The sequence below is a fragment of the Schistocerca nitens genome, chromosome 7, assembly GCF_023898315.1.
Source record: "Schistocerca nitens isolate TAMUIC-IGC-003100 chromosome 7, iqSchNite1.1, whole genome shotgun sequence".
Lineage (NCBI taxonomy): Eukaryota > Metazoa > Arthropoda > Insecta > Orthoptera > Acrididae > Schistocerca > Schistocerca nitens.
The window spans coordinates 8,362,231-8,374,869 of record NC_064620.1 but is presented as its reverse complement, the minus strand read 5'-3'; positions in this window follow the sequence as shown (position 1 = coordinate 8,374,869).

Here is a 12,639-nt window from a genome sequence, read left to right as displayed (position 1 = left end):
CAAAGGAAAAAGAGAAAGAAAATATAAACCAATTCCATCTGACAAGTGAAACATCTGTCAACACATGTTATTGTTTTAAGTAACTTACTGTAAACACAAACCATGCTTATATTGTAACAAATCATTTCATTAATTTCCCTGTTTACCGTAAAGCATAGGATTTTTATACCATATAGTAAAAAGCATATTGCTCGAAAACTATAGGTGATACAAGAAAACTAGGGCTTGATTTGGATTCAGCTCATAAAATATATAAAAATTAGCTATCAAAGTAAAAAAAGAAATTTTAAAAAATTTCGTTGGCCTGTGTTATCTGACTGTGAATATAATCTTAGCAACAGTTTATCTCACTACGTACGAATATATGTAAATCTACCTTTCTTTAACAAGGGACTAGCGCTCTTCAATGCAACTTTAGCATTCACAGTCTTCTCTCCTGTTTATTAAAACTGTATAGTAATTCGAATATTTCTGCACATAATATTTTAAAGTTTTATTTGCCTTTAAAATGATTAATTAGTTTCCTTTGTTACTTGGTGAAACGTCCCCTTAGAAAAATTCATTAATTACTGTGCTGATAAACCTCTTACATTATTTAATTTTCAAACAGCTGAGCAGAACTGAACGCACTCAGACATTTCGCTCTTTACCTATTCTGATCAACACTAAACTGACACACAATATTTTTAGCGCAACGCAATCTGACTTTCAAAAATCCCTACAAAAGAATGGCCCTGACTAACATTAACCTATACCTTTCACAAATCACTTACCCCACCAAAAATCTTCGTTACTCGAACTACTGCAATACAGCGAGCGCCACTACTGCCAGCTAAATAAAATATTCAAACAACTGAAGGCACTAACTGCTGATGGGCATAGTTAGCAAATGAAAGATTTTGATAGAGAACAAACAATGTATTCACCTTAATAGTGTTCAAAAGTCATAATATATATAGCAGTTCATGACATCCAGTCTTACGAATTTCAAAACTCCGCCATTTCTCTCCCCACATCCACCACTGCTGGCGGCTCACCTCCAACTGCGCAACGCTACGCGCTGTTCACATCCAGCTGCCCAACACTACAATGGCAGACAACAATGCAAACTAGCCACAGACTGCACACAGCAAGGAAAGTGATTTTCATACAGAGCGCTACGTAACGTTGCCAATAAGAAAACATAAACAGCCTACTTACATAGCCCCCATGCTCCCCACAAAAAATTTTACAAATTGTTTTGGGCAGTGGCCAATAGAGATTTGAAAAAAATTTTCATAATTACAATAACAAAGAAATCAAATGCACACACTTATTGATACAATGTTGGTCAAAAGCTAAAATTTTCTCACAGTCGATAAAGACAGTCCTGATCATTCATCACAGTAAAACTGCAGTGTTTTTTTTTCTTAGTCTGAGCAGTAAAAGAAAATGCACATGGAAGTAGTGGATTTCCATGCAGGTTTGAAGAAGTAGTGTTGTCCTTCAAACAGAAAGACAGTTCTGACTCTCAACATGCAGACAGGTAATGGGCCACAACAGAGGAAACCCACAGCAGAGTCATTCGACGTTTTGAAGAATATTGGTAGGTAGGTCATCACAGAGTAGACCCACTGTAGTCCTGGTAGAGATTGTGGTATTGTTGGGCCAACAGAGGTGCAGACCCACTGCAGTCATTGTAGAAATAATGGTACTGGTGAGTGAGCAAAGGTGTAGACCCACTGTAGTCCTTGTAGAGATGGCCTGCAGCCATCTGTTGTGACTGTGCAGGTGCACAATCACCGTTGAAGAGTGTTGCGGATAATATAGCAAGTCCATAACCACCACTTGTGCACTCACAAAGTTTATGGAATTGTCCTTAGAACCAGCAATGCTGTTATCCAGTCCCTTGCTGAACTATTAACACATGTGCAACACGTCTCACATATTGTCCATATACTATGACCAACAGAAACGTGTGCAGTGAAATGGAACTTACATGTTAATAATATGATGAACTGGTGTCAATTACAATTTTATAACATAAGAATACAATGACAAAGATACAAAATACATCATTAAAGAACATAACAATACAGGTGACATTTGTAGTACAGGCTTCACAAAAGAATCGAAATAACATATACATCAGTGTTACAGGAATTATGACATAAGTTCATACATAAAAGATCAGAATAACTTTTGAAACATCAACTTGACACATGAGCATTAAAACAAAACAGAATAAATAATGTCTAAACATCTTTACAAAGTAAATAACATAGCATTTGAAAAATTCTACAACATAAATCTTATTAGCTAAACACATAAAGACAGGAAAAACACAAATACATAAGGGTACATAAACACATAGCAAAATAACACAGGAGGAAAGGACAGGGTTTGTTTTCAGTGTAACATTTAGTACTGCAGTATTTTGCAAACAAAACCTTTCTTTTTCTTGGAGATCTCCCTTCGTTCATCATTATTCCCAAAAAGTCCTAACTATACCTGCTTTCTGTACTTTTTTCGAATAACTTATCAATGCATTTCTTCCAATTCATCGCAACTCATTCTCTTATATAGTCTACCCCCTCTTAAGCTAACTTAAATCTACTGAGCTCAGATGCTAAACTAAGGAATGAGGCAATGCAGCAGCTCAAAACAATTAACACAAACAGCAATGATAAAAAATATGGCAAAGCAAGCGGCATAAATTAGCAAAGCAAATGCAATATTACAACTAATATAAGGCAATGTACTGCAAACAAGAAAAATAAATTCGTAGTGAAACTGGCTTAACAGAGTAATGTAAAATGAAATTTAGTAGCACCTGGCAAACAGCAGCAGAAAATGCAATAACTTATATCCAAACATGACATAGATCAAGCAGAAAAATTGGACACTAAAGACAACAACGCAGATAAGGGAAATGTCTGCTCATATCTTAATATCTATGTCATTAAAGTGGTGCACCACAAAAACAAATTCTACAAAAAATTACCAAGTACTTGAAAAGAAAATTATATATGCAGTTACTGTTATTAGTCCCTTCTTATTGTTCTTTCCATTCCAAGAGCTCCTTTTTCGGAGAATATTGATCATAAAGTAATTATTTAATAGATTTGTTGACAGAAAGTGTTCACATTAGCAAATGCATTTAATTTTATTTTTTAAAACCAATGCTGCAACACAGATGGAAACCAGATATTAAACAAAATGAGCAATCTCTCAACTAGAAAGACAATAGATGTAAAATGTTTCTCATCATTTCATTAGGCATTTTAGTAAATATCATAAATTAAGAGCTCCACAGTGTAATCATATGTTTTCAAGTTTGAGCGTGTCGTTTTTGCGATGCTTTCTACAAAGAAATGTCAATAGCGAGGATAATGGCCTCTCCTTTTTTTCTCCACCTGTGCCTCTGAAAGGCACACACTAATGGCTTTTTTCCAGGCAATTGTCGCGCAGCTGGGTGCCCATGACGCATTACGTGAAAGTGGTCACTTAACTTTCTTACCGAAATATTTACGACAGCAGTAACAGTCTCATATAAAAATTTCACAGGTCGAGAATTAGCGTTACAAATGTGTAGAAACAAAATCCTGTAAATATAACAGTGTCCAAAAAACTTTCGTCGTCATTGTGGTACATTCACGCATTTACACACATTTCATAACTCTTTAAAGTACGATTCTTGGTTTCCAACCTCCTTTTTCACAAGTCAGAGTCCATAGCCACTACTCATTATTCCTTACCTTATTACATGCACTCCTGGAAATTGAAATAAGAACACCGTGAATTCATTGTCCCAGGAAGGGGAAACTTTATTGACACATTCCTGGGGTCAGATACATCACATGATCACACTGACAGAACCACAGGCACATAGACACAGGCAACAGAGCATGCACAATGTCGGCACTAGTACAGTGTATATCCACCTTTCGCAGCAATGCAGGCTGCTATTCTCCCATGGAGACGATCGTAGAGATGCTGGATGTAGTCCTGTGGAACGGCTTGCCATGCCATTTCCACCTGGCACCTCAGTTGGACCAGCGTTCGTGCTGGACGTGCAGACCGCGTGAGACGACGCTTCATCCAGTCCCAAACATGCTCAATGGGGGACAGATCCGGAGATCTTGCTGGCCAGGGTAGTTGACTTACACCTTCTAGAGCACGTTCGGTGGCACGGGATACATGCGGACGTGCATTGTCCTGTTGGAACAGCAAGTTCCCTTGCCGGTCTAGGAATGGTAGAACGATGGGTTCGATGACGGTTTGGATGTACCGTGCACTATTCAGTGTCCCCTCGACGATCACCAGTGGTGTACGGCCAGTGTAGGAGATCGCTCCCCACACCATGATGCCGGGTGTTGGTCCTGTGTGCCTCGGTCGTATGCAGTCCTGATTGTGGCGCTCACCTGCACGGCGCCAAACACGCATACGACCATCATTGGCACCAAGGCAGAAGCGACTCTCAGCGCTGAAGACGACACGTCTCCATTCGTCCCTCCATTCACGCCTGTCGCGACACCACTGGAGGCGGGCTGCACGATGTTGGGGCGTGAGCGGAAGACGGCTTAACGGTGTGCGGGACCGTGGCCCAGCTTCATGGAGACGGTTGCGAATGGTCCTCGCCGATACCCCAGCAGCAACAGTGTCCCTAATTTGCTGGGAAGTGGCGGTGCGGTCCCCTACGGCACTGCGTAGGATCCTACGGTCTTGGCGTGCATCCATGCGTCGCTGCGATCTGGTCCCAGGTCGACGGGCACGTGCACCTTCCGCCGACCACTGGCGACAACATCGATGTACTGTGGAGACCTCCCGCCCCACGTGTTGAGCAATTCGGCGGTACGTCCACCCGGCCTCCCGCATGCCCACTAAACGCCCTCGCTCAAAGTCCGTCAACTGCACATACGGTTCACGTCCACACTGTCGCGGCATGCTACCAGTGTTAAAGACTGCGATGGAGCTCCGTATGCCACGGCAAACTGGCTGACACTGACGGCGGCGGTGCACAAATGCTGCAGAGCTAGCGCCATTCGACGGCCAACACCGCGGTTCCTGGTGTGTCCGCTGTGCCGTGCGTGTGATCATTGCTTGTACAGCCCTCTCGCAGTGTCCGGAGCAAGTATGGTGGGTCTGACACACCGGTGTCAATGTGTTCTTTTTTCCATTTCCAGGAGTGTATATACATATTCGTTGACACTTCTTCAATATTTCATCATAATAAATATGTAGCATAATCAAATTCCTCATATACGGTAGCATCATCTTATTGATCATAAACATACCTCAACACCATAACACACATCGTCGTCGTAACAATAACATCATAACACCTCAGTCAAATCTTGAAAACGTCGTAGCTTTTTGCAATAATTTCAAAACCTAAGGAAAATTCTCTGCTCATTTAAATAGATTCATCTACCTCAAACATACTATAAAAATCATGATCCCATATCAAATATATCATTCAAAGCTCTCATAGGATCACAATGGTTCCCAAAAAATATGAACAGTTCACAAAGTACAGGCAAAATACAATTCCATAAGTATGAAATTATCCAACTGGGTAATTGTGTAAACATGTGTCACTGATGTAGTAAAAAAAAAGTTTGTCTCTCAGTTAAATGATCAGATAGCTGTGTAATTTATGTGTTAGAGAAATATGGTACCGAAGTGTAAAGTTGTATAAGCAAATACCATATTAGCTGGGGCTCCTTGTGCTTGCCAAACACATGGTACACACAGTAAGCATGTACCCCCTGAGGATTAATGTAATTATATCCTCAGGTGTTACAGATTACAGCAATGGAATGAAATGTGTCACGGAAAACCTTGGTGTCATTGTAATTCAAAAATCTTTAAAAATAAATGTTTTAAGTACAAAATTAATCACTCAAATGCGTGTCCTGTAGCGCTAAATTGTGCGTCTTGTTGTAACATAATCTCTGTCATTACTTAAGGGTAAAAAATGTGCAAGTGTCGTAATTATCGTCGTCCGTAAGCAAAGTTCTGTGGAAGTCAATGTACTTACCTCATGACATCTTGGGTTGTCGGGTGTTCTGCCGGATATCAGCGTCGTACTTGCACGATATTTCGGTCACGTAGCTCGTAACCTTCATCAGCTGCGGGTGCTGCTCCTCGAGTGGACCTGGTCCAGTATTTATGCCTATGGCCTTCCCCCTCCTCCAACGGCTGCAGGCGCTTCCTCTGTGGTCCGCGCCCATTCCCTGCGACCTGCTGGAGCGTTGCTGCTCCGTTTTCCGTCCGCTGCGGTTCTAGGTGTTCCCTCTGCGGTCCGCGCCCACCAGCCCCGCTCCTGGGGGTTTCATCTACGGTCTGGGGTACCAAGCGCTCCCCCTGCGGTCCGCGCCCGCTCACCACGACCTGTTGGAGCGTTGCCGCTCCGTTTTTCGTCCACTGCGGCTCTGGATGTTCCCTCTGCGGTCCGCGCCCACCAGTCCCACCTCTGGGTGTTCCATCTTCGGTCTGGTGCTCCTGGCAGTCCGTCAGGGGCTCGTTTTCCATCTCCATGTCTCTGGTTCTTCTGTTTGTGCAGTGTTGCAGCTGGCTCCGTTGCTCCTTTAACAATTCCAGAGCCGGGTCCCAGGCTCTGCTTAGCTGGTACCCTGTGTCACGGTTCATAAGATCGTCAGCCATTTTAATTTCTATCGATTCTCTTATAACACTGTCCCAAAATCTGGGTGTTTGTGCTAGAATCCTGGTATCCTCATACTTCATGGCATGATCTAGTTCTAGACAGTGTTCAGCAATGGCTGACTTAGTCACCTGTCTCAATCTAGTGTGCCTCTGATGTTCTTTGCACCTGATCTCCACAGTTCTTGTCGTCTGGCCAATGTAGGACCTGCCACATTGACAAGGTATATTGTAAATCCCTGGTTTTCGTAACCCCAGGTTACCTCCGTAAACACAATATCAAGTGTGTTTTCTGTCCATCCAACAAGATTGGGGGACTGCTGGGGAGTGTCAAAGACGACCTGGGGTTACGAAAACCAGGGATTTACAATATACCTTGTCAATGTGGCAGGTCCTACATTGGCCAGACGACAAGAACTGTAGAACCGCAGCGGACGGAAAACGGAGCAGCAACGCTCCAGCAGGTCGCAGGGAATGGGCGCGGACCACAGAGGAAGCGCCTGCAGCCGTTGGAGGAGGGGGAAGGCCATAGGCATAAATACTGGACCAGGTCCACTCGAGGAGCAGTCTCAGGTCGCACCTGATGAAGGTTACGAGCTACGTGACCGAAATATCGTGCAAGTACGACGCTGATATCCGGCAGAACACCCGACAACCCAAGATGTCATTAGATCGCCGGGAAAGCCTGAAGAGTTACTTACCTCATGATAAACAAAAGTGAAATGCTATGCGTATAGATATCTTACTTATTACGCTTATTAGCTTGATGAACAAAGTACTGTGCTGTAACGTATTGTTCTGCTACGGAAAAGGCTGTCTCATTGTAGCTATACCACAAAAGTTACTACTAAAACATGTTTTCCTTTCCAGAATGATTCAGAAAAACTGTGCAGATATAAAACATAAACACCGCAAGAGTAACATTGTAAATTGTCACTCATTAGTAGCGTCGTGATAAAATCGTGTAGCTGTCACATAAACTAACCACTGTGTCATCTGGTATCTCACAGAAAGTACTTTAAATCCAGAACGTATTTTCAAGTAAAGCAAAATGTTGCATTAAAATCTCATTAGTAGTACTGGTAAATGTTCTAAGTATGTGAGCCATATAGTCGATACGTAATCGTGCAACTAACAAGCAAGAATGTACACACACAATAACACTGTGTCGTCTGTTCACAATAACAATGCATTCGTAATTTTTGTTTAAATAATTTCTCTTGGTTCTTGACTGGATATTTAACTCCAAACATTGTTGCATGTTAACAGATTCTAAGTCTGACAAAGCATACTACTAATGTAGAGTGAAAAGTTATATGGCAAAGACAAAGTTAAAAAGCAGATTATCTCTCAATAAACGGTTTTACATGTGAAATGTGGTGCAATCCTTTACTATTCCTAGTGTGCAGACGTTCAACTTGAACGCAATTATCATGCGGTATACGTCGGTAAGGAATGCTAAAATTTTTCTCAAGGTTAGCGTCTATGTTATTTTTCTCTGAGCCAGCCGGCGCACGTGGCTGCCTGCGGTGCAAGTCATTGTCTGTCTCTTTGTTGGCGCGCGTCTTTATTGGGATTTGAAGACCTAACTTCTACAAATTCACTTTGTCGAGAGGGACCAGCCCTGTATGAATCCCACCAGTTCTGATGAAATTCAGGTCTGTCGTTACGATTATATCGTCTGTCGTCATGTCGGTAGTTCCTGCAGTTTCTTTCTTGTCGGTTAAGTGGTGGAGAATTTCTCCCTGAATTATCACTGCACGGTGGACCGTTGCATCTGAAGTTATTTTGTCTCATGTGATAATAATTATTTTGGTTCCCATATTGTCTGTTTCTCTGATTGTCTCTGTCATATTCATTACTACGGAAATACGATCTTTCTCTGTAACTATTATTCTGCCAACGGTTGTCATAAGGGTGGTGTCTGTTTTGGACACGATTTACGTTGTAAGAATAGCCTTGTCGTGTCCAGTTATTATTTCTTTCATCGCGGAATTGTGATGGATGTGACCTGTAATTGTTGTATTCCTGTTTTCGCGTTCCGCGATTGTCAGTGTCAATTTACAATTCTTGTAACAGTCCCTGAAAAGCTTCAATGTCATCTTTGCAACGTCCTGCCAAAATAATATGTCGTAAATGTTCAGGTAGTTTGATTAAGCAAATGCGGATGAGTTCTGAGGGGCTGTATGGGCTTGACAAGTACTGATTCTTGTGCAACATGTCTTCAAAATATTTCACAAGACTGGAAAATTCAGATTGTTCGAAATGTTTCATCGTTATGATGCTATATTTTACTCGGTCTTGTGTAGCTTGAGACCAATATGCTGGGAGGAAGGCATGATAAAATTTTCCTTCACTGTGACAATCGTGAATGACCGATCGCATTCTTTCAGCTGGTTGATTCTCTAAGTAGCCACACATAAATTCTAATCTGTGCTCTAATGACCAGTTGGGAGGAAAACAATGAGAGAATTGATGGAGCCACGCTTGTGGATGAATGTCGTTGCTAGAATTCTTAAATGTTTTGAATTTACGTGTAGTAATGAACAGCTTATAGTCAAAATCATCGTGTCGGCGAGTAGCATATCGGTCATTGTTACGTCGTGTCGGCGGTTCCATCTCAAAATTCGGTGCACCTTGCCAATTTCTTTCATAATTTCCGAAATGCCCTGTGTTATTATTTTGTGGCTTTTCCGTATTTCTAAGTCCCTCTTCCCGTGTTGGAGCGCGAGTGTCCTCTGAAATATGTAATTTTTGTATTACTTGTGCCAACTGATCTTGTACTTTCCGGATTTCTCTTTTGTGCTGCGTATTAATTTGATTATGATTTTGTTTGAATTTCTTAATTTGTTCATACTCTTCTATGTCAGTGATGGCTACAGGTCTTGTGTCATTCAGATCATCATCTACCTTTGCAGATAAGTTAGTGAACTGATCCGAAAGTTCGGCTACTTTCTCCGATAGTGTACTTATGTCCTTAGTGTGTTTTTCTGAACCAAGTTTCAGAGTGTCCATTTGTGTTGAAATCGTATCTACTGTGTCCTTTAAGTTTTCCTGAGTTTTTGCAAGTTGCGTAACCGAATCGGTAGATGCAACTTAGTCAATTTTAGCTTGCAAGGTGTCGTGATTTTCATGAACAATAGTTTGGAGTTCTTTTATGGCTGCTTCGTGATTCTGTAATACATTTTCATGACGCGAAAAAATAGGTTGGAAATGATCACAAATTTGTGTTTTTACGTCATTACAGACTTTTTGACATTTCGATTCAATGTTATGTAACTCAGTTGTTAAATCTTCACGTGTTTGTTCAAGTGTGGTGTCTAACTTCCAAAGATTTTGTTCCATTATGTCTAACTGTTGCTGTGTTTGTCTCTGGTATTGTTCCATTGTGTCTAACTTTTAAAGATTTTGTTCCATTGTGTCTAACTTTTGAAGCTTTTGCTGTGTTTGTCTCTGATTTTGTTCCATTGTGTCTAACTTTTGAAGCTTTTGTCCCATTTGTTGCATTAATTGTAATAACAATGCACTGGTGTCTGAAACATGTTCCTCAGTGCTCTTCGGCAGTGAATTTGCCCCGGCAACATTCACATTTTGAGAAAACGGTGAGAACCCAAACCTGAGTCTACAGTAATTGCAATATTGTGTTCTGTCATTCCCGATTCCTGAGGCGAGCTGTTGCCGACCGATCGATCGATAATGCATCCCTGTTCACTACCTGTTTCACTGTCTACACCATTATTTGACGCCTGCTCCATTTCCCTATGCACAGTTACCCAATTACTACTTTGAATATTAGTTAATTCATTACACAGTGGCGCTAACACTGCTTTCGTCTTCACTGTCATTTCTCAGTTTACTTGGGAGCCTAGTATTATGTTTTCCACACTCCATTATTGTCACAATATTTCACACGACAACACAGAAAAGCACAATTTGAAGAGCAAAATAAGAAAACACATTAACATAGCATTGAAAATAATATCTCGTTAATTGCAAGCGCAGCTGCGAAATACTTGGTGCAAATCTACATGCATGCCACAACTGTTTAACTGTACAAGAATGAAAAACTACAACTACAAAGGAAATTCTCTCTACAATTACGCGCTAGCAATAAATAAAAGGCTGCACTAATTGCACAAACTACAAGAAAAAAAACAGAAGATTCCAGTGAGGTATCCTCGGCTAAGGGTCGACTTATGAAACGTCCCCTTAGACCAATTATACATGACTGTGCTTAAACTGACACACAATATTTTTATCGCAACGCAATCTGACTTTCAAAAATCCCTACAGAAGAATGGCCCTGACTAACATTAACCTATACCTTTCACACATCACTTACCTCACCAAAAATCTTCGTTACTCGAACTACTGCAATACAGCGAGCGCCACTACTGCCAGCTAAATAAAAGATTCAAACTACGGAAGGCACTAACTACTGATAGGCACAGTTAGCAAATGAAAGATTTTGATAGAGAACAAACAATGTATTTACCTTAATAGTGTTCAAAAGTCATAATATATATAGCAGTTCATGACATCCAGTCTTACAAATTTCAAAACTCCGCCATTTCTCTCCCCACATCCACCACTGCTGGCGGCTCACCTCCAACTGCGCAACGCTACGCGCTGTTCACATCCAGCTGCCCAACACTACAGTGGCAGACAACAATGCAAACTAGCCACAGACTGCACACAGCACAGCCAGTGATTTTCATACAGAGCGCTACGTAACGTTGCCAATAAGAAAACATAAACAGCCTACTTACATTGGTAATAAATATTTCAGTCATTACAAGAGAGCTCGAGTCTTATACCGTTGACTTCATTTTTGGAGAAAATGTTACTGCATGGACAGAAAACATATAGTCTGTTTTAATCCGTTGTACTTAATCGTATTCTATGCTCCGCTGTCGCACTTGGATCAATAACAGAATAAAAGTAACATTTCGCTCCCATACACAAACGAAAATATGTGTTCCTCACCAGGTATTACCTCTAATTTCCCTGTTTTTCTCTCATTATTTAAAAATCCACTAAATAACGACTACACTAGATTAAATGCCTGCTTATTTTTCTCCCTCTGAGACACAAACGTATTCTTAACGTATGTACATTACTACTTGGTCATCGCATTACTTTTCGGCGGAATACGTTTTCCCCTGAAGGGTCAAATAAAGCAATAACAATTAAAAACTCAAAGATCTTTGCTACCTCTCGTAGAATAACAGGACTCTAAAGGCGACTGTCCTTTTATTATCGTTCAGCTTCGTCATCTCAAATACTCTGAGATCGCGCTCTTCCCTCGGCGTCTGGGTGCACAGGATCGCTTCCAGCGTCTTAATCCGCCTGCTAGAGGTTTCTGCTATCGTCCTGATCTAACAAGGGAAGGGGACTGATGACCATGGAAGTTAAGTCCCATAGTGCTCAGAGCCATTTGAACCAAGCCATAACAAGGGAACCTCCCCATCTCACCCCCCTCAGATTTAATTACAAGTTGGCACAGTGGATAGGCCTTGAAAAACTGAACACAGATCAATCGAGAAAACAGGAAGAAGTTGTGTGGAACTATGAAAAAAATAAGCAAAATATACAAATTGAGTAGTCCATGCAGAATATACGCAACATCAAGGACACTCTGAACTCCGAAGCGCTGTGGTCCCGTGGTCAGCGTGTGCAGCTGCGAAGCGAAAGGTCGTAGGTTCAAGCCTCCGTCGGGTGAAAAACTTTATTTTCAGACAATTATCAAAGTTTAGGCACTCACACATAATCAACTTCGCTCTCCAAAATTCCAGGACACGTTCAGATTTGCTTGGACACATGCAGGATTTGACGGTCTACACACGGTAAAATTTGAAAACGTTAAAAACATGTTTTGACAGAGCACAGGGAAAACTGTGCGACTGTGAAACTGTTGCATTCATTTGTTGCAGTTCATGTGACAAACTCTTATGTTTTCATCGCTTTTTTGGGAGTGATTATCACATCCACAAG